This window comes from Myripristis murdjan, chromosome 13 (assembly GCF_902150065.1).
Source record: "Myripristis murdjan chromosome 13, fMyrMur1.1, whole genome shotgun sequence".
In the NCBI taxonomy this organism is placed as follows: domain Eukaryota; kingdom Metazoa; phylum Chordata; class Actinopteri; order Holocentriformes; family Holocentridae; genus Myripristis; species Myripristis murdjan.
In genome coordinates, this window is record NC_043992.1 from 10,926,402 (window position 1) to 10,949,275 (window position 22,874).

Genomic DNA, 22,874 nt, shown 5'->3' on the forward strand with positions numbered 1-22,874 from the left:
ATAAATAGACTCATTAAATGTCATTGAAATAGGTATGCTTACTGGGGTTTTTTTGTTTGTTTGTTTTTTAGTTAAATTTATACTTGTAAAATGAAAAAAACAATGTCAACTCATAGTTCTCAAGGCATGTTGGAAAAGCCTCTGTCTTTCATCAAGTTTTGTCACACGGGGCTTTTCTTTGTTGCTTCCATTTCACCCATTTCCTGTCAATCTTTATGAGATCCATTTGTAGGCATGCAGCTCTGTTCTATCAATATGTATTTTGTTCAGTTCAATTAAGTTTTATTTGTATAGTGTCCAATCATAACAGGAGTTATCACAAGGCACTTTACAGACATCCAACAGATATTACCCAATCCTGTGAACCAAAATCTCCCCAAAGAGCAAACACTGGGCAACAGTGGTGAGGAAAAAACCCTTTTAACAGGGCTCTGGGTGGGCGGCTCTGGGTGGGCGGTCACCTGCCTTGACTTGAAACTCAACAGGATTAAGGTGAAAGGATGAGGTACTGTGTAACTCATTGCGTAGTGAATGTACTGAAGTCCTCAACAAATTAGCTATTTTTTAGCCTTAGATTGGATCCAGAAAATGAAATTGGCAAAATCCTGCAGGATCCGACTCCAGATCCTAAATGCATCCCTGCTCTGTAGTTCTGTCTCCTCCTCCTAAACAACTGAGGCGAACAGCTCCGGGTTGTTTGAAGTTCCAAAAGGTCATAAAATGTCTCTTGAAGTTCTCTGAAACACTCACAGTATCTAATCACTGCGCCGTGTATCTACAAAAGGCCAGTATTTACCTCATTACATAATACTACAAGTTACATTATGAAGCTCTGCCAGAAGGCCATGCTTACTCAACACTGGCCGGTCAGTTTTAAACAATATCAATCCATTTTCTAGTTGTGGTCACCATACTAAACAACAGGTTGTTACCATTTTGTCTTCCTAGAATAGCATTACATATTGAGATAAATGTAGGCCTTTTGGCTTCAAAGTGCAACAGTTTAGCCACTAAACACAGGGATTATGCTTCACAAACTGTTTATAGAGAGTTTATATGGTCGTTTTTTGCTCTTTTCAAACTCTGAACAATGTAGCCTTGTTCACTTCCAAGCTCCCCTCTGTGTTGGGTTTTTCACACAAACGTCAGTGGAGCCTTGACTTGCATAAAAGTGAGTAGAGAAAGTCAGTTGTTCATTTTGGAGCGAACTGTTCTTTGATGGTAAATGCTACCATGCTTTTCTGGGTTATACATTTCATGAATCCAGAGGGAGGTCTAGGTTTACATCCAGCCTCTGTGACACAGGTGGCCCGAGCTCTCTGTTTCACCTGTACTTTGTGCTCCCTCTCCAGGTGTCTTCTATTCATCAGCTACCTGTTTCCACCTGTTTTCAGTGCTCTAACAAGAGGAGGTCTCCCCAGGCAGGGTTTCAGCCGAGTCTGTGTAATGTTTCTTCTTTTGTGGAGGGAGGAATCTTGGTTGTTAGAGGCAAGCTCTGGGTCTAATGGCACTTTTCAGTCCCTTTTTCCCTTTGACAATTCATTCTTTGGGGCATTTTTTTCTCCTTTAATGGACAGATGTCCGGAATCATTTAGAGAGAAAAAGGAAGACGATGTGCAAAAAATCTGTTGTGTGGGGCGCATACCATTAATCAAGGCTGTGTCTTTACCCAGTGTTGGGGAGTAACTAGTTACATGTAGTTGAATTACAAAATATATCTAATTGTAAGAAAAATGTCTCCTGCTGCTAATTGTAAGAGAAATGCCTCCTGCTGTCAGTTCGCCTCCCCAGGACTGCGGTCCAGGTGTGCGACAGCATATATGCTCCCTCGTCCCGCTTCATTGTCCTGCTTGCACGTTTTTTAATCTCCACTGCCTCCATAATCCACCGTTGGTAGCGGTTCTCCTCCGTGCGCACGACTTTTGCCTCCTCCCAGGGAGGCAAAAGGTAACTAGTAATGTGACCTATTACATTTCAACTTTATTAACACTGCTCTTACCACTGAGGCCCGGGTTCAGTTTCAGGCAGATCCTTTGCTGCATGTCATCCCCTCTCTCCCCTGCCTCTCCTGTCTCTCTCTCACTGTCAAAATAAAGCAAAATGCCTAAAAAATTATCTAAGTTAAAAAATCTGGGGCTGGACTCCAATCCGCAGTGTCACAGGCATCACCAGGATGCTCCATGCTTCCCTCTCCATTTGTTTGTTTTGGCTGTCCTACTCACTGCCTCTCACTCTTTTTTTTTTTGTATTTTGGTTTTTGTTACTGTGATTTCCTTTTGCCTGCACACTCAGGTCGCTGCTGTTTCTATGTTGCTGACCTCATGTGTTTGAGCCACAGTTTGACGTCATTTCACATTTCCAAAGCAGTCCAGTGAGTCATCCTTCGTTCTCCTGTGGATGCTGTGTTATGCGACAATACAGAGTTGTAAGTCCTGCAGCTTAGCGTCTCAGCAGGGATACAGTCAGTGTCGGTGTGATTGTCTGGATGATGAAACATTTGTTCAAGCCATAGCTGCTCTCCCACTCTGGCAGCCCACATAGTTGTATAGTGGCTCTTTACTAGAGCTTGTGTTGGTGTGACATTCCCTTAACTACAGCTTAGGGAAGTTTGTGGGATGTGAATGTGCTAAGTGCTCATTTGACATCTGCAGAGGACAGCATTTCAGGCACGTATCACTCTTGTTTTCACACCGCAAACGAGTGGAAATATAAAATTAGAAGGCCGGAATGTCTTAATCTGGGCGCTTTCATGTATAGCGCAGTTTTGGCAGAGTGTGCATTTCCATTATACATGCCAGACTTTTCAATGTTTGATTTACTGAACAAATGTTCCCATCACAGAGATTTATTTTTACTGTCATGAATATTTACCGTGTGGACGTTACAATGCATGACAGAACAAACACTTTTTGAACAAATGGTATTGTTTACCAAATTCTTTTCCTTTTCCCTGTGTGTCACATTTTCCATCCTTTGCAACATGCACGCATTCTGTAGAGGTTTTTAGAGGACATTTTGGATCTGGCGAGCTTGTGCCAAATTTTGTTTCTTGGAATAACAGAAAATCCTTTTTGGCGCTGTGTCTTTGGTCTCAATTCATTGCCAGGGAAAGAAAATGAGAATATCACTTCAATTTTTATGGATGTTTTTTTTCTTCGGTGCAGGCTTTTCACATAGTAAATTACACACAGCGAGGAACAAAATGACAGGGAAACACTCGCATATTTTTTTGCACATTTCAGTGGTTTTAAGATTAAAAATGGCGTCGCAGGAGAAAAGCAATCAGTGCCTTTGAGCAAAAAAGAAGTCTGTGTCTTCCTTTTATTCCATCATGTCTTTCACTCATTAATTCACTCATTACACATCCTGTGATCAGCCTTCATCATCGTCTTAATTACCCACCATCCAAAATGATTGTCAGACATTTCATTTATCTTCCTAATGATTCCCCTCTGCACCAACTTGTGTGATTATATTGAAAGAGTTTCATGTCGTTCACAATCATTGCATCATCTTGTAGTCCCTTTCATAGTTCAGGATAGTTATATAAGATTTGAAATGCAGTATATATCCGTGTTATATATTCAATGTTCTAACATTTTCTCTTCCGATTAAAATATAACCAAGGCTATCTCTGTATCTGAGGACTGTTTCCACCGTTTAGCTGTGACCCATACAAGATGTATGGATTTAACCCTTAGATGCATACGTGGGGTCAAAAATGACCCCGGAGGTGGTTTTTTTGCAATATCTTAGTCATTTTAAATTTTTATCATTTAATCTTCCATGTATTCCTCAAATAGGTTGTCTTTGACATGAGGCCATTTGGATTTGTATCTAATTGTTATATTTTTTAAGTAATTGCATTTTTTATATCAATAGCCCACTCTTCCATACGTGGGGTCAAAAATGACCCCAAGCATTTTCTATGGAATTTCAAGGGTTAACCCTAGGAACCTTTGATTTTTATCAACTGTGAATGTCAGGTATACATTTACTGTTGATCCACACATCTAATGCCAGCAGTCTCACCACCCTGAAGGTTATTTTTACACAGCAACAAGTATTGTTAGTATTATCATCATTTTTATACCTCAGAATATATATATATTATGACTGGAAGGTATCCCGTGCCTACCAACCTACATCACTGAAGCAATGGGAAGGTGTAGAATGACAAAAGCTGCAATCCAGCCACAGGAGAGAAGCAGACAGGGCCAGCAGAAGGGAAAGAGGTGTAAGATATGTCCAAGAAACAAAGATCGCAAAGCCAGCAATAGTGTTGGAAATGCAGTGACCCTGTGTGCAGCGCTCACAGCCACAAACAAGTAGTTCTGCTCACAGTGAGAAGAGAGAAGACACGCATGTGTGCGTACATACGTGTGGACGTGCATAGACAGACAGACAGACAGACAGACAGACAGACAGACAAACAATGAATGTTGGCGTTTTGATAGCAGCAATATTTTGATCAAATGAAAGGTGATAAATCAGGGCTACTCAACTTAAGATGGCTCAGGGGCCACTCAGCAAAATTCAGCTGTGTCCAAGGGCCACAAGCTAAACATGTCTGTCCTATTTTGGACATTTAAACAATAATTTTGTCAAATGAATGAAACATACAGAAAACAGCTACATTTCCATCCAAGGCCAAACCTCACTGAATAAAAGATTGTCATGCAATGATTAATGATGAAATGATCAGGTTACAACAAAATGAGGCTTTATTTCCAAAAAGATTAGATAGAATCATAATATTTTTATTATATGATAGTGGCGGGCCGCATAAAAATGACGTACAGGCTGCATATGGCCCCTTGGCCATGGGTTGAGTAGCCCTGTGATTAATGAACATGTAAAACATGAAATTATTCTTGTGTTGACCAAAATATAATAAGAATCATTATTTTAAAACCAAAATGAAGGAATATTGCATTAAACATATTGTTTCTAATAGGGATAATTTTTGGATGTTTATTTTTTTGACCTATTTAAAATATGTTTTTTGATAAAATGTTTATTAAAAGTGATAAATGGACATGTAAAACATGAAATAATTCTTTTGTTGACTAAAATACAATAAAAATCATCATCTTTAACCAAAATGAAAGACATTTCTGAAGTTTACAGCGTAAAACCCATTCATTTCAATTGGGGTCATTTTTGACCCCATTCATGGAAGAGTGTAGGGTTTGGTGAGCCATGCATCTAAGGGTTAACAACTGGGATAGTCATTATCCACTGTATCCACTGTAAAACACCCCCAGCAAGCACACTGCACACACACACACACACATACACACAGCACACACACACACAGAGCACCATCTGCCACAACACCCTGCCCAAACAACAGACCCCTGACGATCAGCTTACTCCGGGATAAAACCTGGCTGGACTCCCAATAAGCCTTACTTGCTGCAATTAAACTACAGAGACAGCCTGCTAATTCAGTCCTTTGTGTGTGTGTGTGTGTGTGTGTGTGTGTGTGTGTGTGTGTGTGTGTGTGTGTGTGTGTGTGTGTGTGTGTGTGTGCATAAGTGCTGGTCACTAGTCTTGGAGAGAGAGGAACAATGGCTTTTCTTGCACGTGGCAATTACAGGTCACGATCTTGGCTCTGATGAGGATTTGTGTTAATTCTGTTTATTACTACAATGAATCATTATTAAAAAGGATTAGCAGGTGCATGGGGCGACTGTAATGTGTTGGCTCTGTTAAATGTGTGTAGGCAGTTTGTCAGTAATGACCTTGACTCACACGTTTTTGTGCGTAATGTGCACTTTTTTTTTTTAGTATTTTTCTACTTTGTAGCACTGCATTTTGCTACTTTGTAGCAAAATACAGTGTGATGTATCAGTGGGACCTGCATGAATCAGAAAAGCAGCCAGCCAGAGAACAGGCAGTCAGAGAAGAGAAATCTGACTGCTTTATTATTTGTCCAATGAAAATAATCTAGTCTGAACTTTTTCCTCTGCCCTTAGATGTAGTTCACATGTAACACTGTTCTCTTTTATAAAAAAGAAACTCCGTAATTCATTCCCGGGTTTCTAAAAAAGAAACCCAGGTGGGCGGGCTTATACTTTTTTATACTCTATCCCTCTTTAGAAAATTCATTCTCTTTATTTTTATTTAGAATTTTTTTGGCTGGATTTTTAATAATTACTTTTATTTATTTATTTATTTATTTATTGACATTTTTCCTCGCAATTTTGTGGCAGTTTTCTTGTAATTGAATCATAAATATACTGTATAATTATATAATTAATGATGACTGTTATATTACAATAATAATTATAAAAACATATTTTTTTTCGTAATTTAATTTAAAACTTTTTGTTTTTTGGTGATTTTTTTTTTGACATTTTTTCCTTTTCTTGTAATTTAATTCCAAATATGTTATATTATTATATAATTAATGATAATTAGTATATTAAATTAATAAGTATAAATTATTCTATATGGTATTTTATATTTTTTAATCATTTAAAAAAAATCACAGATTTTTGGGGGTAATTTTATGGTAATTTGTTAGTCATTTCCTTGTAATTTAATTTAAACATGTTAAAATATATGATGTAAACCCCAGCAAAGTACCAGTTCTTCTTATACGTGAGTAAGATGTTTTGGCCCATGTCCCACCTCTGTGTGCAGTCACAGTGTTTGACAAAGAACATTTTGCTGGAAATGATTTTCTCTGCAAAACTGATCTTCACTTGCCAGAGCAACTGTTGAGTCTGCCGCTGTTCTGCACATGTTTAAAATTGGATGCATCTGTAATAAATCCAGTCGTTTTGTGTCCAAACTGAATGAGAGTGGAAGTTGAGCAGACTTTGTCTCGCTCTCCTCCTGGATCGTCCCTCAGAAGGCAGCTCAGGGACGTGGACTTCCTTTGTTTTAGCTCTTAGATTTTCTGTGTGCCACTTTACCCTGTCAGACTTTGAACAGTTAGGTATCTGGGCCAAGAGCTCCTTCTCTCATTTTTTGGCTTCTTTTGCTGGCAGGGGTTGAAAAGCTGTTGACTAATCAGCCCAGATGCACTGCTGCTAATTGGAAACCAGGCGGAGGGAAGTGCTTGTTTGGGACAGAGGAGGCCTTCAGGGGTTCAGAAGGAAAACAAGCACGACTTATACATGCCGGCTTTGGTCAGACAGCTCATACACCGCCTTCCTCCTTCATTCATATTTTCTTGATTTTCCTCCATTTTTTTCCCGAGAGACTTTGGCTTGGAAGGCCTGAATCGAAGTCTCCGCTCTATTGTGTGCAGAAGAAAGCGAGGGGGTTGACAACATAGGGAGTGAAATGCCTCAGTAAGCACAAAGTCTGGGAGGAAAGGCCCCAAATGATTCACAAACCAAGGAGAAGTGAAACTATCCAAGCATTTAGGATGATGAGAAAAACAAGGTTTTGCACATATCGAACATTTCTTTGCAAGAGTCAGTCCACTCACGTCTCACAGGCTTTTCCTGATATGAAAATAAAGGGATATGTTATTCCTCACATTCAGACTAAAAGTTAAATCGGGTCTGTGGGAAAATGCACTGACAGTGTAGCTGTTGCTGTTTGTGCTTGTTACTCAATATTTACATTCTATTACTTCCCAGTGATATCATCAGCCTGGATTTACTCCATTTACTGTAGACTTTCCCTGCACACCTTCTTATCTCTGGACTGGGAGCTGACAGATGATGACTGTCAGACTAGCACAGATTGGGATATTGCTGTGTGCAGCATTTTAACACCAGCAAATTATCCCCACATTAGCCCTTTAAAACCTGAGCAAATCCTCTTGATTTCTTTCAAAAACATGAGGAAATAGGTGACTGGCAAATAAGCCCAGAAATTACATTTGGAAAATTTGTAAAAAAAAAAAAAAAAAAAAAAAAAAAAAAGCCAAAAATTAAGCATATAAATAAATAAATAAAGACCAGAAAAATGCCCCAAAATTAAAAAAAAAAAAAAAAACAGAACAAAACAAAACAAAACAAAAACAAACAAATAAATAAATATATTAAAAACAATTAAAAATAAAATAAGCAAAAAATAAATAAGCAATTACAAAATACATTTAAAAAATCGTAATAAAATGTAAGAGAATTATATCATTATTAAAATTATATGTTTAAATGTCAGATCAGAGATGCTGGTGTTAGTCTGATTACCATAAAACCATCACTGAGACACCGGCAGCCTCTGTACTCAATGTTACGTTACGATGCCAGTGTGTTGAATTTGGCATGGAATCTGGATTGCTTTACAGCACAAAATCAGATTGCTTTACAGTACATGGCAGGGAGGCAGGGCTGTTCCTCCAGTGCAAACAGAGGTAGAGCACTAAGAGTTTGTGGCGTTGGCAGATGGTGGTAAGAGTGAAAGGCCGATGGAAGATTTATCCTATTCATGGAGGGAGAGGAAGCAATGGGCTTATGGGAAAAGCAGTCTTAATTTTGAGAAACACCAGCACTAACACTGCTAATGTGAGCTGGCGGCCACCGGTCACTCAAACTGTGGTGCACAAAGTTATCACAGTGAACTTGACCGTGACACAGTGATGCTGCAACACACAGAGCTTGGTGTTGTGTATGGTGAGATATCTGCTGGTTGGTGACTGTCATCGTGTGTCAAACGGTGCTGTGAGCGGCGGGCGGTGACTCAGGTTCTGCGGTGACTGTTAACTACCGCCTGCCAGGAGAGCAAACAGAGACAGATGATGCCAGTGCATCATGGGAACGATATCTTAGCGTGTGTGATGGACCCCCACCCACTACACAACCTAACCCTGTCTTTTCTGAAGGACTTTATTTTAGGATTCGATACATGCGGGAATGTGATATTTTCCTGTATCACCTACAGCTCCCTTTTCTTTCCTCACTGACAGGTTTTTTCCTAAAGGGATAGTTCACTCATTTTGAAAAGAAATGGAGCGTCCAGACAGTATCCAGCACCCAGTAACAATGAGAGGAAAATAGCACCACTAATATCCCATATAACAACTAGGAGGGGAAGTGAAATAATATCTAATTTTTCAATCTGGTTGAACTATAACTTTAATGCTCCATATATTAAATGTCCAGGTGGCTCATTTGGCTAAGATAGATACTTTTCCCCTGCAGTGTCCTAGGTTCAAATCAGGCCTGGCACTTTTATTATGTGTCATCTGCTCAGTCTTATCTGTCTCTTTGTCAAATAATATAAAAAATGCCCCCATTATAATAAAACTTAATGATACTTTATTGACTGCTGTTTGGGAAAATTGACTGTTGCAACTGTAATAGGATACAGTTATCTATAAAGAATGTGACAAACAGGAGTTATTTAAACACTGTAATGTGTTATCTACAGATGTATAAATGACACTATAACTAAAGTATGAATTACATTGTCATGAGGATGTGCAAAATGACAACAGTAGTAGTGCTGAGATAAAGAAAAAAGGGTATACTTTTATTGACGATTTGAATGCTTTTTGAATACTTTTTACTCTAGATTTGATAACAGTTCTTCTACTATCATCACTATTCTGCTGATCATTCTTCTGTGGCTTTCAGTTATTCAGCTCCGTCAGCCTGGAATATGTTGCAAAATGATTTAAAACTTGAGGAGCGGTTCTCGCTTGATGTTTTTAAATCCATGTTGAAGGTTTTAGGGGTTGATTCAACAGTCTGCTTATGTTTTTAATTTAGTGTACTTCCTTTTAACATAATTATCAAGTGGCTTGTGTGTAAAATGCATTTCTATTGTATGAATGTATTTTTGTTGTATGTGTTATGTTTCAGTAACTTTGTGTTCTGGATTGCACGGCTGCCGGTCTTGGCCAGGTCTCTCTTGAAAAAGAGATTTTTTATCTCAATGGGACTTTTTTCCTGGCTAAATAATAATAATAATAATAATAATAATAATAATAATAATAATGGCGTTCACTGAGGTTGAGTTAAATGCTTGTCTTGTGAGAAACAAAAATTATTCTTCATTCTTTATAAATAACATTATTCCAGGGCCTAAAAAACCTAGAGCAACAGAACTTAATGATTTCAACTCAGTAGTATTCTAAGTAAATGTATGCCAAGGGTCACAGTCAACTGTTTATCTAAATCTCTTTCTGATAGTTCAGTTTGCCTACAGTAAAGATAGTGGCACTGAGGAAGCAACTCTAACATTATTGAATACTGTTATTAACCACATACAGCAGTCCAAAAGCTATGGCAGACTTTTATTTATTGAATATACTTCTGCTTTTAACTGGGGGTGTAACGATCCATCGATCTGGAGAGATCCATCAATTGTATGCTACACAATGCAACTGGATCAATGCAAAGTGTAACCATCGTTCATCATCGTCATCTTTCAGATCATGCCACCTTTATTTTGAAATTCTCACGGCATGCTTGTGTCACCGTTTCCACCTAAGTGCACCTGAAACCGTGATAGTAGGTGCTAGCCAGCACCGTGCTAATGATGGCAAGCATTGAAGATAAAGATGAGGAGGAATTAAGTCAGCTGTGTGGAAATACTTTGGAGTCAGGAGAAGAGACAGGTCCAACTGACAAAACACACACTATATGCAAGCAATGCCGTTACAAGATAAGACACTCAGGAAACACGACAAACCTCGCTGGGCTCCTGAAAAGCAAACACGGCATTTTTTCCCCCACAAAATCTAAATCACAGCTCTAAAAGAGAAGTGAGAATCACAGCTGCTGTTTCATACTTTATTTGCAAAGACAAGAGGCCTTACAATAACTTTCAAATCATATTTTACTTGTTTTGTGAGTTGATATAATGTACAGTAACTAAATGTCTTAATAAAAATATGGTGTCGTGATATTGATCGCAGGCCCCTGAATCGAAACGCAATCGTATCATGGCAGACTTCGGCAAATATTGTAACATTGTACAAAGACTTAATATATCGTACTGTGATGAAGCTTGTGGTTTACTCCGCTACTTTTAACTGCATGCAGAGCCCCACTCTGATCCCCACTGAAGACTCTGTGACCTGAATGTCAGCATTAACATGAATCATTGGTTTAAGGAATTCGTTACTGACGTGCAGTGGTTTCTCTTCTGACCAGACTGTTCTGAACACAGGTGCACCCTGGGGCTGTACACATCCATCTGTCTTGTTTTCTCTGTACACGGGTTTGGCTGTTCTACTGCAGGAAATGGACATAGACAGGGAGACGGCTTATTTTCAACATAGTGGTCCAAACACAGTCCTCTGTGCATAAATAAGACAAAAGAGTTGGTTATTAGCAGTAACTGTGACCCACTTCAGCCAATTAGAACAATTTGAAACAATCAAAATCTTATGCTGATAGTGCAGGAGTTTAAGTATTTAGGACCTTGGCTTCACAGTCAACACTGACTACATTTGCAATGTTGGTTTTTGCTGAGGAAATTGTGTTCTTTTGATGTTAGTTAGGACATTTTGAAACTGGTGCACACAAATCTTATTGAGCATATTTTGTATTTTCATATTTGTGCTTGGCATAGTAACTTGGTGGCCAGGAATAAGAGTAAACGGCATAAAATTGCAAATCACCCGAGCAAAGTAATAGGAATAGATCAAAAACAGTTGTCTCAGGTATATGAAGATTAATGCAAACACAAGTCTGATTGAGCTCACCTACTCTTTCATGTATTTGCTTGGATTTCCTCAGGAAAATGATGCAGAGCTGCTAGGGCAACTAGAAATGCACATAAAAGGTTCTTTATTCCAGCTGCCGTCACATTACTAAACTCTTGATCCACATGCTTATTGCTGAACACTGTCGTCTTTTGTACTGTGTTGGGTGTTTTACCATACATTGTGATTTTATGGTATGACGTGTTTAATATTGAATATACCATGTCTCAATGGTGATATGTTTTTAATATACCAACCAGTGAAGCCAGACATGAATTTCCACTTTGGTGGACTAATGAAGATTCTACTAAAAAATGACAATACAGTGTGCACTATGAAAATATTCCACAAATGTGAAATATGTGCAGTACCATATCAATGAAAGATTATCAAAGTATCAATGTACATGCAATATGTAAGAAATGACAGGCTTATTCATGTTCTGTAATTCTGATCTATCAATTTGTAATGCCACCCCCATATAACTATGTTTAAACGCCAATAAAAATTGATCAGAAAAAGAAAGAATATGGCAGATCAGCCCACTGGCATAAACAAAATGACTCTTGATTTAAAAACAACAACAACAACAACAAAGAAGACAAGTTGATCATCTTTGGAAACAAGTAAATTAGTGGGATTCTCTCATTCCACATTTTTTTCTTCCCACTTGTTTTTTTACCTGAACCATCCAAGTCAGGTGAAAATATGCTTGTTGCACCAAATGTAAAGCACCTTTTTGTAGTTAACACAGCAGTTAGCTCAGTTAACACAGAGTGAAGATGATTTGAAATTTTATAGCTCTCATGCAGAAACCACTTGAACTGTATATTCAGCAGCAGGTAAAATATTAGTCTAGTAGGTAACTAGGTATTAAATGTGTGGCTTTATAGTCTCAGAACTTTTGAGTTTTCTTTTTTTTGTATAAATTTGTGGTTTTTTTCCTCTGTAAATTTACCACTTTAATCTCAGAGAATTTCCAAGTTTTTCTCGTGATTTTACAATTTTAATCTCGGAAATTCTGAGTTTATCTTAGAATATTCCCCCATTCCCCCAGTTCTGTAATTTTTTTCTCTCTACAGTGGCCCTAATATGCTGTCGTAGGATTAAATGGCAGATTAAGATAGATACTTTTTTATGCATCCACACAGAGAAGAGGCTCTCCAAGAGCACGAGAATATTATTTTTCAGAATGCTACCCTGGAAACAGCTGAACTACTTTATCCATGTGTCTAGTTTGCCAGCTGAAAATAATTAAATAAAATCATGCGTGTCACGAGATCCTGATCTCTTCCAAATGGAATAAAACAAGCTCTTCTCTGCTGATATTCTGGCTTGGCACTGCAACACAATGCTGCATAGAGCACTACCTATAATGAAGTGAAGCAGTGTAACAGTGCTGAAGTGCCAAACTGGGACATCAGCAGAGAAAAGACCTTTTTTTTTTTTTTCCATCTGGGAGAGTCAGGATCTAAACAGTGAAGGCTCACAGTGAGGAACCGCTCTTGCATGTCAGTGTTAATGGGTTCAACCAGCTTCTTATTGCATTATCGTTATCCACTCGCAACTGTTATGCAACCAATTCAGGCTTGTGATTAGGAGAATAATTCAGACATTGAAATGACATCCTATGGTTGTCTTGTGACTTTGATGAGGAGTATCAACTTTTTAGCAAAGTTATTTCTTGGTTGTAATGAGCAATGAAACAACTTTGTGGCCACTGCAAGAAAACCAAAGCTATTGTTTCATAACACTCAATTACAGAGAGAGGAGAAAAAATACATTTGTCTTTCACTAAAACAAGTGTGGTCCACCACTGCTTTCTGTTTGTTGGGATATCACCATCAAGGGAGGTCTGGACACTGAAACAGCAAACACTGACAGAGATGCACTCAGAGTGAAACCAGGAAATTACTCTGTCAATCAAGGCTGCATTCTTTCAGGAAAACACAGACTCATCCTCTTGTGTTGAAGAAGGTTTGAGTTTTCTCTTTTCTTAGTTTGAGGAACACTGAGCCGCTGACTGGGCTATTGTAATTAATCTTAAACTGCATGCAGCCCAAGCAACTTGTCAGGAAGGACATGATAATAAACAGATTGTCATACTTGTCAGCATGCGTGTATAAATAGAATAGTTTTTCCATGCTCTTCTGCAACAGTGTAGAATAAGAAGTATGCACGTATCTGGTTATGATTAACTGATCAGTCATCCATCATAATGAGCAGGGAATGTGGCAGTGGGAATAGGCTGTAAATATTCTGAAGTTTTTTGGTGACACATCTAAAAGTAATTAAACTTTTTAACAAGGACCATATTTTCTCATCATGTCCCATCATACCAGTTGATTCTACTCAAAATCCTACCAGCTGCTTTGCAACAGAACTCCTTAAATCTCTTAAAATGTAGTCCTGAATGGTCTGTCCAGCAAACAGCCCCCAAAGTCTCAAAGATCATTGCCAAAAGCATGTCTTTTTCAACACAATGATGCTTACTCAGAATCAATAAAAATGATGGGAAAAGATGAGAAGAAAGGGTCCATGTTTAAAATGGCTGCAGTTATGGCTCAAGGTGTTTGCAATATCACTCAGCCTCTGCGACTCATCATTTCATACCAACAGTAGCATTCTGAATTTCTGAATCTGATCCTGATACATGGGCACAAAATGCTAATGAAATACTTTTAGGAAAACAAATGTGGACGACTTCATTACCTTGATGGAATAGTCTCTGAAAGTTTTCTTATTGTAGTGGAATTAATGGGATCCTATAGCTGGATGAACGGTAGGAAAGATCATATTGGAGTTCTGAATTATGAAAAGATTAGCAGAAACGTGAAGTATATAGATTTTCTAGATATTACGCTCAACACACAGAGTCACTGGTCCTTTAATGTAAGATAATAAAGCATGAGGAGTTTAAAACAGTCATAGAGGAGTTGTTATGCCAAATGTATCCAAGTAATTGAGATATTTGTGTTTGTTATGAGACAATTCTTAAATTTTTGCTTTTAATTTTTCCCATTTGGTGTCCATCTCTCCATTATATAGCAACAGTAGACCTGGATGTGGCCCACAAACTGACCGAATATCCTAGATTTTAAAGAGACTGAAGAGGCACTGAATCAGTCGGTCTCTGGGGGTCCCACAGCCTTCAAGATTCATGCATAACCACAAATCAACTGGGCAATAAATGACTAGGGCTTTTGGTGATTAGGGTCCACTAGTGGTCTGGGCCCTGGGATCCGTCATCCCCATGCCCGGTCAGTGAGTGTGCTCAGATTGGATGGAGCACACTGTGAACTGTGGTTGAAGATGATGAAGAAGTGAGGTCAATGTACGCTCTTTAAAAAGTTTCAGTCTCTTAAAAGTAACTTCCCTCAGCACCTTGACCTCTATACCTCTTCCCAAGGGACACAGGCATTGTGGGACACTATACCACCATAGCGGCTGTCACTTCCTCCCATTTTCTCAGGACTACTATCCGTTCTCACACTTCACAAAGCCCTTGAACACATTCTCATACGGGTCTCTTGGGGATCCATTGTGACAGTAGCTATTTTTGCCCCCATCTGCCCGTACGGGCCTTCAGCGGAGGAATATCAGCACGTGTGATATCACGCTGAATGTGGAAAATCTCCATTTTTCCCACTTGAAGAAGTCAGTAGCGGTATAATGGTCTTCTGTGCTGTCTAAATCTCAAAGGACTGCAAGGAGCCCCGATTTCCATGTTGTGCATTGTTACTGTTCTGCTGTTAACAAGCCTCATGGGAAATCCCAATGTGGGCCAAACCATGTAATGCGATGAAACAAGTAGATCCTGTTGCAGTCAGCACAGCATGAGACAAAACATCCTTTTTCCACTGCGTGAAGCTGTCAGCTGTCTATTGATTATATGTATGTTTGGTAGGGTTAGACTGTTATATTGGGCTGATCTCATGCAACAGATATCAGGCACTCGTGGTCCGACACGATGGAGATTCCTCCCGGATCACAGCTACTGGAAAAAACAGTCTGTAAAACATGCAGCAGATGTTTTTCGCACATTCTTTAACTGTTTAATCATAAATTAACTCTTCATTTAAAGGCTAATAAAGCCCAAAGTGTCCCTACCCTTCAGTGGGTATATCTGATGCTAGATTAGATCTGATAACCATAAAAGAATTTGATGTCATTTTGTCTCACTGGATGAAAATAGTCCTTGTTAAATATAGTGAATATCGGCATAAAATATGAGTTGCTTCAATCTAAAAACACTGGTATCAGCACTGGCCTGCAGAAACACACATTGGTCAAACCCTAATATCTGGTCTCGGTTTCCTCAGCGCCCACTCAGATTGGCTAACATGCACTTTTGAACTCTGCTGGAGATGCTGAGTGCTGGTCTCTGCTGACCGTTCACTGTGACTGAAACCAGAGCATCCACAATAATGGCATCATTGATCATTGGACATCTTTTTTTCTGTCGCTGGGTTCAAAGGATCTGCTGCCACGAGAAATGTCTCGGAAACTGAAAGTATTCTCTTCCTCAGTGAGAGGCTTGATCTGCCGTCCCCATTAACCCTCCAAGGTCTCATGTGCTTTTGGTTGTCCTCTCTCTCTTCCCCTTCTGACCTTCAGTCAAAGATAACTGTGCTGCTTGATGAGGGGCTTCCGTCACCCTCTGAGTGGATGTTACTTTGAAAATCTATATGGCGAACAGCAGCCTCTTTGCCCACCAACATGATGGAATTAAATCACTTAATGTGACTTCTGTTTGTGCAGCCTGTTATTAAAGAATCAACAGAGACATAAACCCAAATTCTGAATAACATGCAGGCTAATATATGCACAAACTTATCATACCAATTAATCTTGAGGAGGCTGCTGCTGGATTTTCCAATCTTACACTAACTTTAGGCTAAGATTAGAAGTATTTTTTCTGCATTGAGAATTGATGTTTTTAGTGTGTGGTGCTAATCCAGACAGATTCCAAACCAACCAAGCACAGACTCCTGATGCTGTTTAATTCTGATTTTGGCTCTCTTGACCCACCTTGCATTCTGTGATGTGTGATTATCCTTATTGGAGGTGGCATAGCTATGTTGGTGCTGTGTTAAACAAAGTTGGAAAAAAAAAAAAGCAGGCCAAATTGGTGGCTGCTGTTCACCGGCTGTCCTGGCTTTGTTGCTAGACAACATAAACCCATGAAAAAAAAAAAAAAAAAAAAAAAAAAGAATAGAGAAAGACCTTGGCCATGACTTTTTCTTTTATTCATTCACATGGCAATGAGATAGCTCCAGAAGACCTGACAAAGACTAGAATTGTCCTTGTGTTTTTTCTTTCCAGATCCAGTGTACATTCCAACTGTAAATGTTATTTTCATGTAACAGACGACTTGCTTTAAGTAACAACCAGAGACAACGAACAGCATCCAATCTCTAAGAGAGCATCATTAAACATGAAACAGATCAGTTTTACCACTTTAATGTTAAGATGGAAAGGCAAAGACTGTCACCTGAACAGTCCAAGGCATGCAAAACTAAGTTAATCTTAAGAATTCTTTGCTATGTGAATGAATAAATGCTTGGCCATTAATTTGGTAAGACAAGATTTGGCACAAGCCAGACATTGGCCTAAGTGAGTCTAGCTTTTTTTTTTTTTCTCTCATTATCATAATGGAGGGCAAAGACCAAGCACAAATCTTTTGGAGGTCATATCTAAGACCAGTTCACATTCGCAGAAGGTTAAGGATCAAATTTCCCACAAAGATGCTAGTTTGGAGACTTACATGTGATTATTTATAAGACTGACCAAATACGAATACATGCACTACTACTACTACTACTACTACTACTTATATTTTGTCAGTTGCAAGTCATTTCACCACTTATCCACCCCAAATTTGATATATTTTGGTGTCAAATGATGTAGGCACTGTGCCATATCTTGGGCTATTGCACAAGTGATTAATGTTGCACTCAGATTATTGGCAATGTAGATAAAAACATTATTTGTTTTCGAAAACGGCATCCTTACCGCTGATTGCAAATTGACTGTGGTGTAATTTTTCTCTCTTAACAGTCAAAAAAAGACCTTGTGCTTGAGGAGCCCTGCACAAACATTTATAAAGGGACTGTGTCTTTAAATTCCTTATAAGTCCGCCCAATGCCGCATTGGCCAATCACCGGCTCTGACACACAAGCGTCTTTGAATTATAGACCAATGGAGTCCCACCTCTCAAGGCCAGTCGAGCAGTCGAGTAGTAGCAGTCTGGGCTCATCTCTCATCAACCAGCGCAACAAGCCTGTCCGCCCTGGAACTAACCCGGGCTATCTACACAGAAAATGCCCGCAAAGTGACTCCGGAGGACGGCAGGACTGTCCTGACAGCGGGGCTGCACTCTGGGAAGGTTTTCTGACCGACACACCGACTCTCCTCTGCGACGGATCCGCAGCATTAGGTGGGTTTTTAGACTGTACTGTTGTAATGTCTCTCTCCTCTCCTTCCCCTCAATATACAAGCTGCGACAATTTAACACACATTTTTGGAAGGGGGTTACGAGTTGTCGTCATGCGGTTTTACGTTTTTTTTCCTTAGTCTTTTCAAAGTAGCTCTTTCCAAGACGTTAATCGAGGTTACATAATTTCCAGTCTTTTGGCCTGTTTGTGCCATGAAGGTTGGGAAAATGACACTGGCTCAAATAATGACATCGGTTAGCCCATGTGAAATGCACCGCACACCGAGCTGCGGATGTATGGAGACGTCGTTGCCCCCCGTTACGTACGATTCGGTACGAACAGACCGCCAGGCCGAACTGTTAACACAAACCTGGCAGTTTCTGTAGCCTCGCTTATCGATAGCCGCACACAGCTCCTAGATCAACACTGAAAACATGTTACGAATGGGTAGTGGCAACTCTTCCATTCGGCATACACCCAATCCACCAAGCATCACTTACTAAAAAATAAATTACAACTTTTAGCACAGGGTCCCCTGCTACTCCCGGTATCTTGTTATTTATTGACAAAATGAACCGTAGTAGGCGGTAGCGAGCAGTGTTAACCAATACTAAAAGTTAAGAAATGACTGAATTTAGTATTGGTTGGTGGTTTTATGTATGCCGAATTAACTACAAGACACTAACGATTCAGGAATAAAACTGTGTCCCCCGAGGTGTATACGTGTGCCTATAAGTAGAGCAGTTTTAAATTTCCAGATTTCTGAATAGATAAGTAGCGAGACTTTACACGAGAGCACGGAACGTGTCGGGGCTGCATAATTTACAGTGTTTTGGCCTGTGAGTGCTGTGAGGAGTGAAGAAAATTAACCCTGGATTTAATGCTGGCATAGATCAAACTCATCTAGAATTCACCAATACATTAAGGATTGATGATTGAGGATTTATGCTGACGTGCTTTTAGTTCCACATATCGGCAAGCATCTAGAGATATTTTCGTGTTAAGGCGCTGTCTCATATCCTAACAAATGATCTCACTTTTCTTCTGTTGCCAAGTGAAGGCTAGTTTGCTGCACTAATGAGGCTTACTGTATTAGACTTTTTACACATGTCCATCTGTAGGCAGCAGTGTTAGTCTTTCAGTTGTACCATTGTTGTGTCTCATGCGGCTGAGTAAAAATGACTTCCAGTGTTGACAGCCTTTGTATTGCCCTCCTGTGTTTATTATAGCCCTGACAAAACCACGTCAGAATAAAGAGCCAATGTAGTAGATATGGTAGTGTCAAAGAAATGGCTTTGGTGTACTTTAAACTGAAAGATACTCTTTTAGCTTGCAGGCCTGTAGGTGATATATGTATCAAATTAAAAGGGTGCCATAAAAATATTTTGTAGCAGTTATAGAAAGCTGAGAACACTGTTTCCAGTGGCTGGCATTGCAGTGAGCATAAACTTGCAGTGACTCGGTGCCCGGGAGCACATCTGCTGTGTGCAGGTGGTCGGGTAGGGGGTGAAAAGACAAAAGTGCAGTTGAATTGGGATCTCTTCCCTGTGCTGGCTGGCTGGCTTCAGTGGGTCGGCCTCCACAGCTGCAGGGCCGGAGCGGTTGGACTCTGGCACCGTTACCCTCATTTCCTGATCTGAAAAGAACACCCGCTGCTGCATTACAATTATTATATTCAGTCAAGCAGCTGTCCGACCACTGAGCCCAAGCAGCGTTTCAGCTCCACGCCCAAGCTCGTATTTATGAAGTTTCTCGCGCAGTCGTCGACTGGGGGCCCACAGAGCAGGAAAACTGAGAACCAGGGATGAGAGTAGGTCCCCTTAACTATCATCTGTCAGCTTGTTCACACTGCAACACACCCTGGCGGATTGTGTACGGTTTGAGAGGCTCCGATTTCATCAGTGTAGTGGTCTGGTGCAGCTTTATAGTGTACAACAGGCAAATCAAGTTTTTTTTTTTTTTTTTTGTTTTTTTTGTTTTTGCTGTATTATTGCCTTTTTATCATTGCGTCCCTTTGATGAGTGACAGCTACATAAAGCAATATTAGTGATGATATCAATAGGAATGATACATTTTTATTATAATATTAAATTTCACTGATAAAGTTGTTATAATGATAATTGTATGATTTTTTTTTTTCTGACATCTGCACCAAATAAACATTTTCTCACATCTGGAAAACACAGTTTGTTGGCCAGGGCATCACTGCAGCACCATAAAACTTAATTTACAGCTTTTATCCAAAAATTGCAGGTCATGCAATTTGGATGGTGCACTTGGCCATGTTGGGATTTTAGGTAATATTTCAATTAACTGCCCAGCCCTTCAAGCAAATGCTAATCAGGTGGTGTTAATTGAAAATAAACAGGAAAATAATAACATGAAGTCTGAGATTAGCATTGACCCCAACAATGGATTCAGTCATTTTCCAGCCATTGTTTTTGAGGCATGTATTCCTACAGTCTTTCAAACACCTCCATTTTCTTCGGTCACTCAGCTTTACAGGAAATGAATGGGCTTCCATTGACTTGGAGACCATGTTGCCCACAGTATGAACAAACAGTACAGGAACAGCCTTGATAAATCCGTTGCAAAGTCATCCTGACCGGCTCATTAAATAGCAAAACAGTTTCCAGATCAGCACTCCTCTGACAGCCTTGACAAATACCAGCCCAGTATGTGTCTCCCTCGCTTACAGAGTGCACTCGTTCTAGTTGACTAAAGGCTTCCCACTTAGTACACCCCACTCACCCCCCCACTGATTTGTAATTTTTCCTTAATTGTTTATAACCCCTGTCTTGTAGTACTGGGAATATATATCATCTTGATTTGTAGCAGAACTAACTTAAAGGATCATCCCATTGATTTTGAATTTTTGGCTGATTTACTGCAATTTAATTTAATCTCATTTTACATGTCAGCAAACTATTATGAAAATCATGGAGGGGCACTAAAGATTTCACAATATATTATCAAAATCCATCAGTTTTCAACTTTGAATTTTTGGGTGAAACACCCACCTTTGTAATGTGCTGCTTCTGCAGCTAACAAAGTCATTACCAAGAGCAAGAGCAACTGGAAGTGTAGTGGTATGGATATTCTGTAGAAAGCAAATTCATCATCCTCTCAATGGAGCCCTTCTTTATTGAACTTGTGATCCACTGTTATTGCGAAAGTTTTTGCAGCTCTTGTCATTAAAAGCATTCTGGTAAGAGCTTTTGCTATCTCCTGCAATCGAGACTTTACCACACAGTTTTTTTTTTCAGCCACTTTGATTAAAAATGATCAAATTCACAATATCATCATATTGTCAGTATCCTCATTACAATAGTGCCTTTTGTCTTAGGGGTTAGGTTTACCGACAACACAGCTTGTGAATATGATGCTGTTAGTGGAAAATGATCATAGTCCGCTGTTGACAGACGCCCCTGAATGCACCACCAGGAAGGCTTCAGATCTGTTCAGATAATTTGCCCAATCAAGTCATCACAACACAACAGTGCTGCTGTTTTTAGGAAAATTAATTTAGGCGACTTTATAACAGTGATTGAATACTGGTGTGAAGAAAGTTTGAAGTCTCTGAAAGTTAGATTAGCAAAATGTGAAGAAAACAACTTTGAGGATATTAGGCAAACATGCAGAATCACTGGTATGGTCCCTTTTTTTTTTTAATCTGGAGTCATCTCAGTATTGTGTTCCTTTAACAGATGATAATGAATTTGATAGTTTTGCATGCAGCCAGAGAGAGAATTATGTGTACTAGTGTAGGTAGACTACCATATTGTCTGCATGCAGTGATGATGGCAGCAGTTCAAAGTGTGAATGCTTCCTGTGTGGTCTGCATGTGTACTTTAACCAATAAAGCCTAACCATAACCAAAATCTTTTTTTTCAGTATCTTGCCCACAGACTAATAATAGCTTTCATTTGGGTTATGTTCTTGTGTCTGGTAGCCTACTACTTCCCAGCACACCAGTAATGATGAGTGATAGGCTGGCCTTGTGAATTTATTGACACTGAGGTTGCTTTTCTTTGTCTTGTTTAGTGTCACCGACAGCTCTGCCAAATGTTCTGTGAAGTGGCCTCTTAGAGGGGTGGCTGCTATGGTTAACGCAAGTCAGCAGACAGCGGAAACAAGATGGCTTCTAACACTGCAGAAGCTGTAGCCGGGTCACAAACTCTTTATTCTCCAGCTTTCCCAATGCCAAATCACTAAAGCAGTCAAGCCAATAAGCGTCTGCCTTCCGGCCTTTTGTAGTTACAGGGCCATGCTTTTCCATAATAAGAGAGGGCTGTTTTGTGACATTGGTGTAGGGTGTTGGTATAGAATGTCAGGATCTAAACTGATCAAATACTGCTGTTACGGCATGCTCTGTGGGGACAATTGATTGACTGGGAAATTGGGCCCTCCTTCCAGCTGAAATGAATGTCATCACTGCTGTGCCAAATGGACTTCACATGGTGTAGAAGTGACAATACAATATTGATTATATCTTGCCGTCTCTCATAGCTTTTTTTTTTTTTCCCTGTCAAACTGTATTCAGACTATGTAAGTATTCATGTTCCTATTTTGTTGTGATCTGTTGTTGAAATGTAGGGGACAGAGATGCAAAAGCCCATACTGTAAATTGATAGGAACATGTGATAAACCAATGCTAACAAATGATGATCTTTGGGGTGGAGAACGTCCACTGAGGATGGTCTCTAAATAGTATTGATCTATAACCAATATTACCCGCAAAGTGCATGACCACAAAACACATTGCGAGTGAGTTAGCTCTATGTTGGCACCTCCCAACATAAGTGACTCAGAGG

The 22,874-nt window shown here is 39.5% G+C and overlaps 1 protein-coding gene across 2 annotated transcripts in view; it reads left to right on the forward strand.

The window, feature by feature from the left end:
- The first annotated feature begins 17,856 nt into the window (after positions 1 to 17,856).
- tpst1 (tyrosylprotein sulfotransferase 1) overlaps positions 17,857 to 22,874 on the forward strand; it is a 54,900-nt gene continuing 49,882 nt past the window's right edge. For both annotated transcript variants that reach the window (XM_030067706.1, XM_030067707.1), the window contains exon 1: positions 17,857 to 18,062. The gene's annotated coding sequence lies outside the window, so the exon portion shown is untranslated. The remainder of the gene's footprint in view (positions 18,063 to 22,874) is intronic.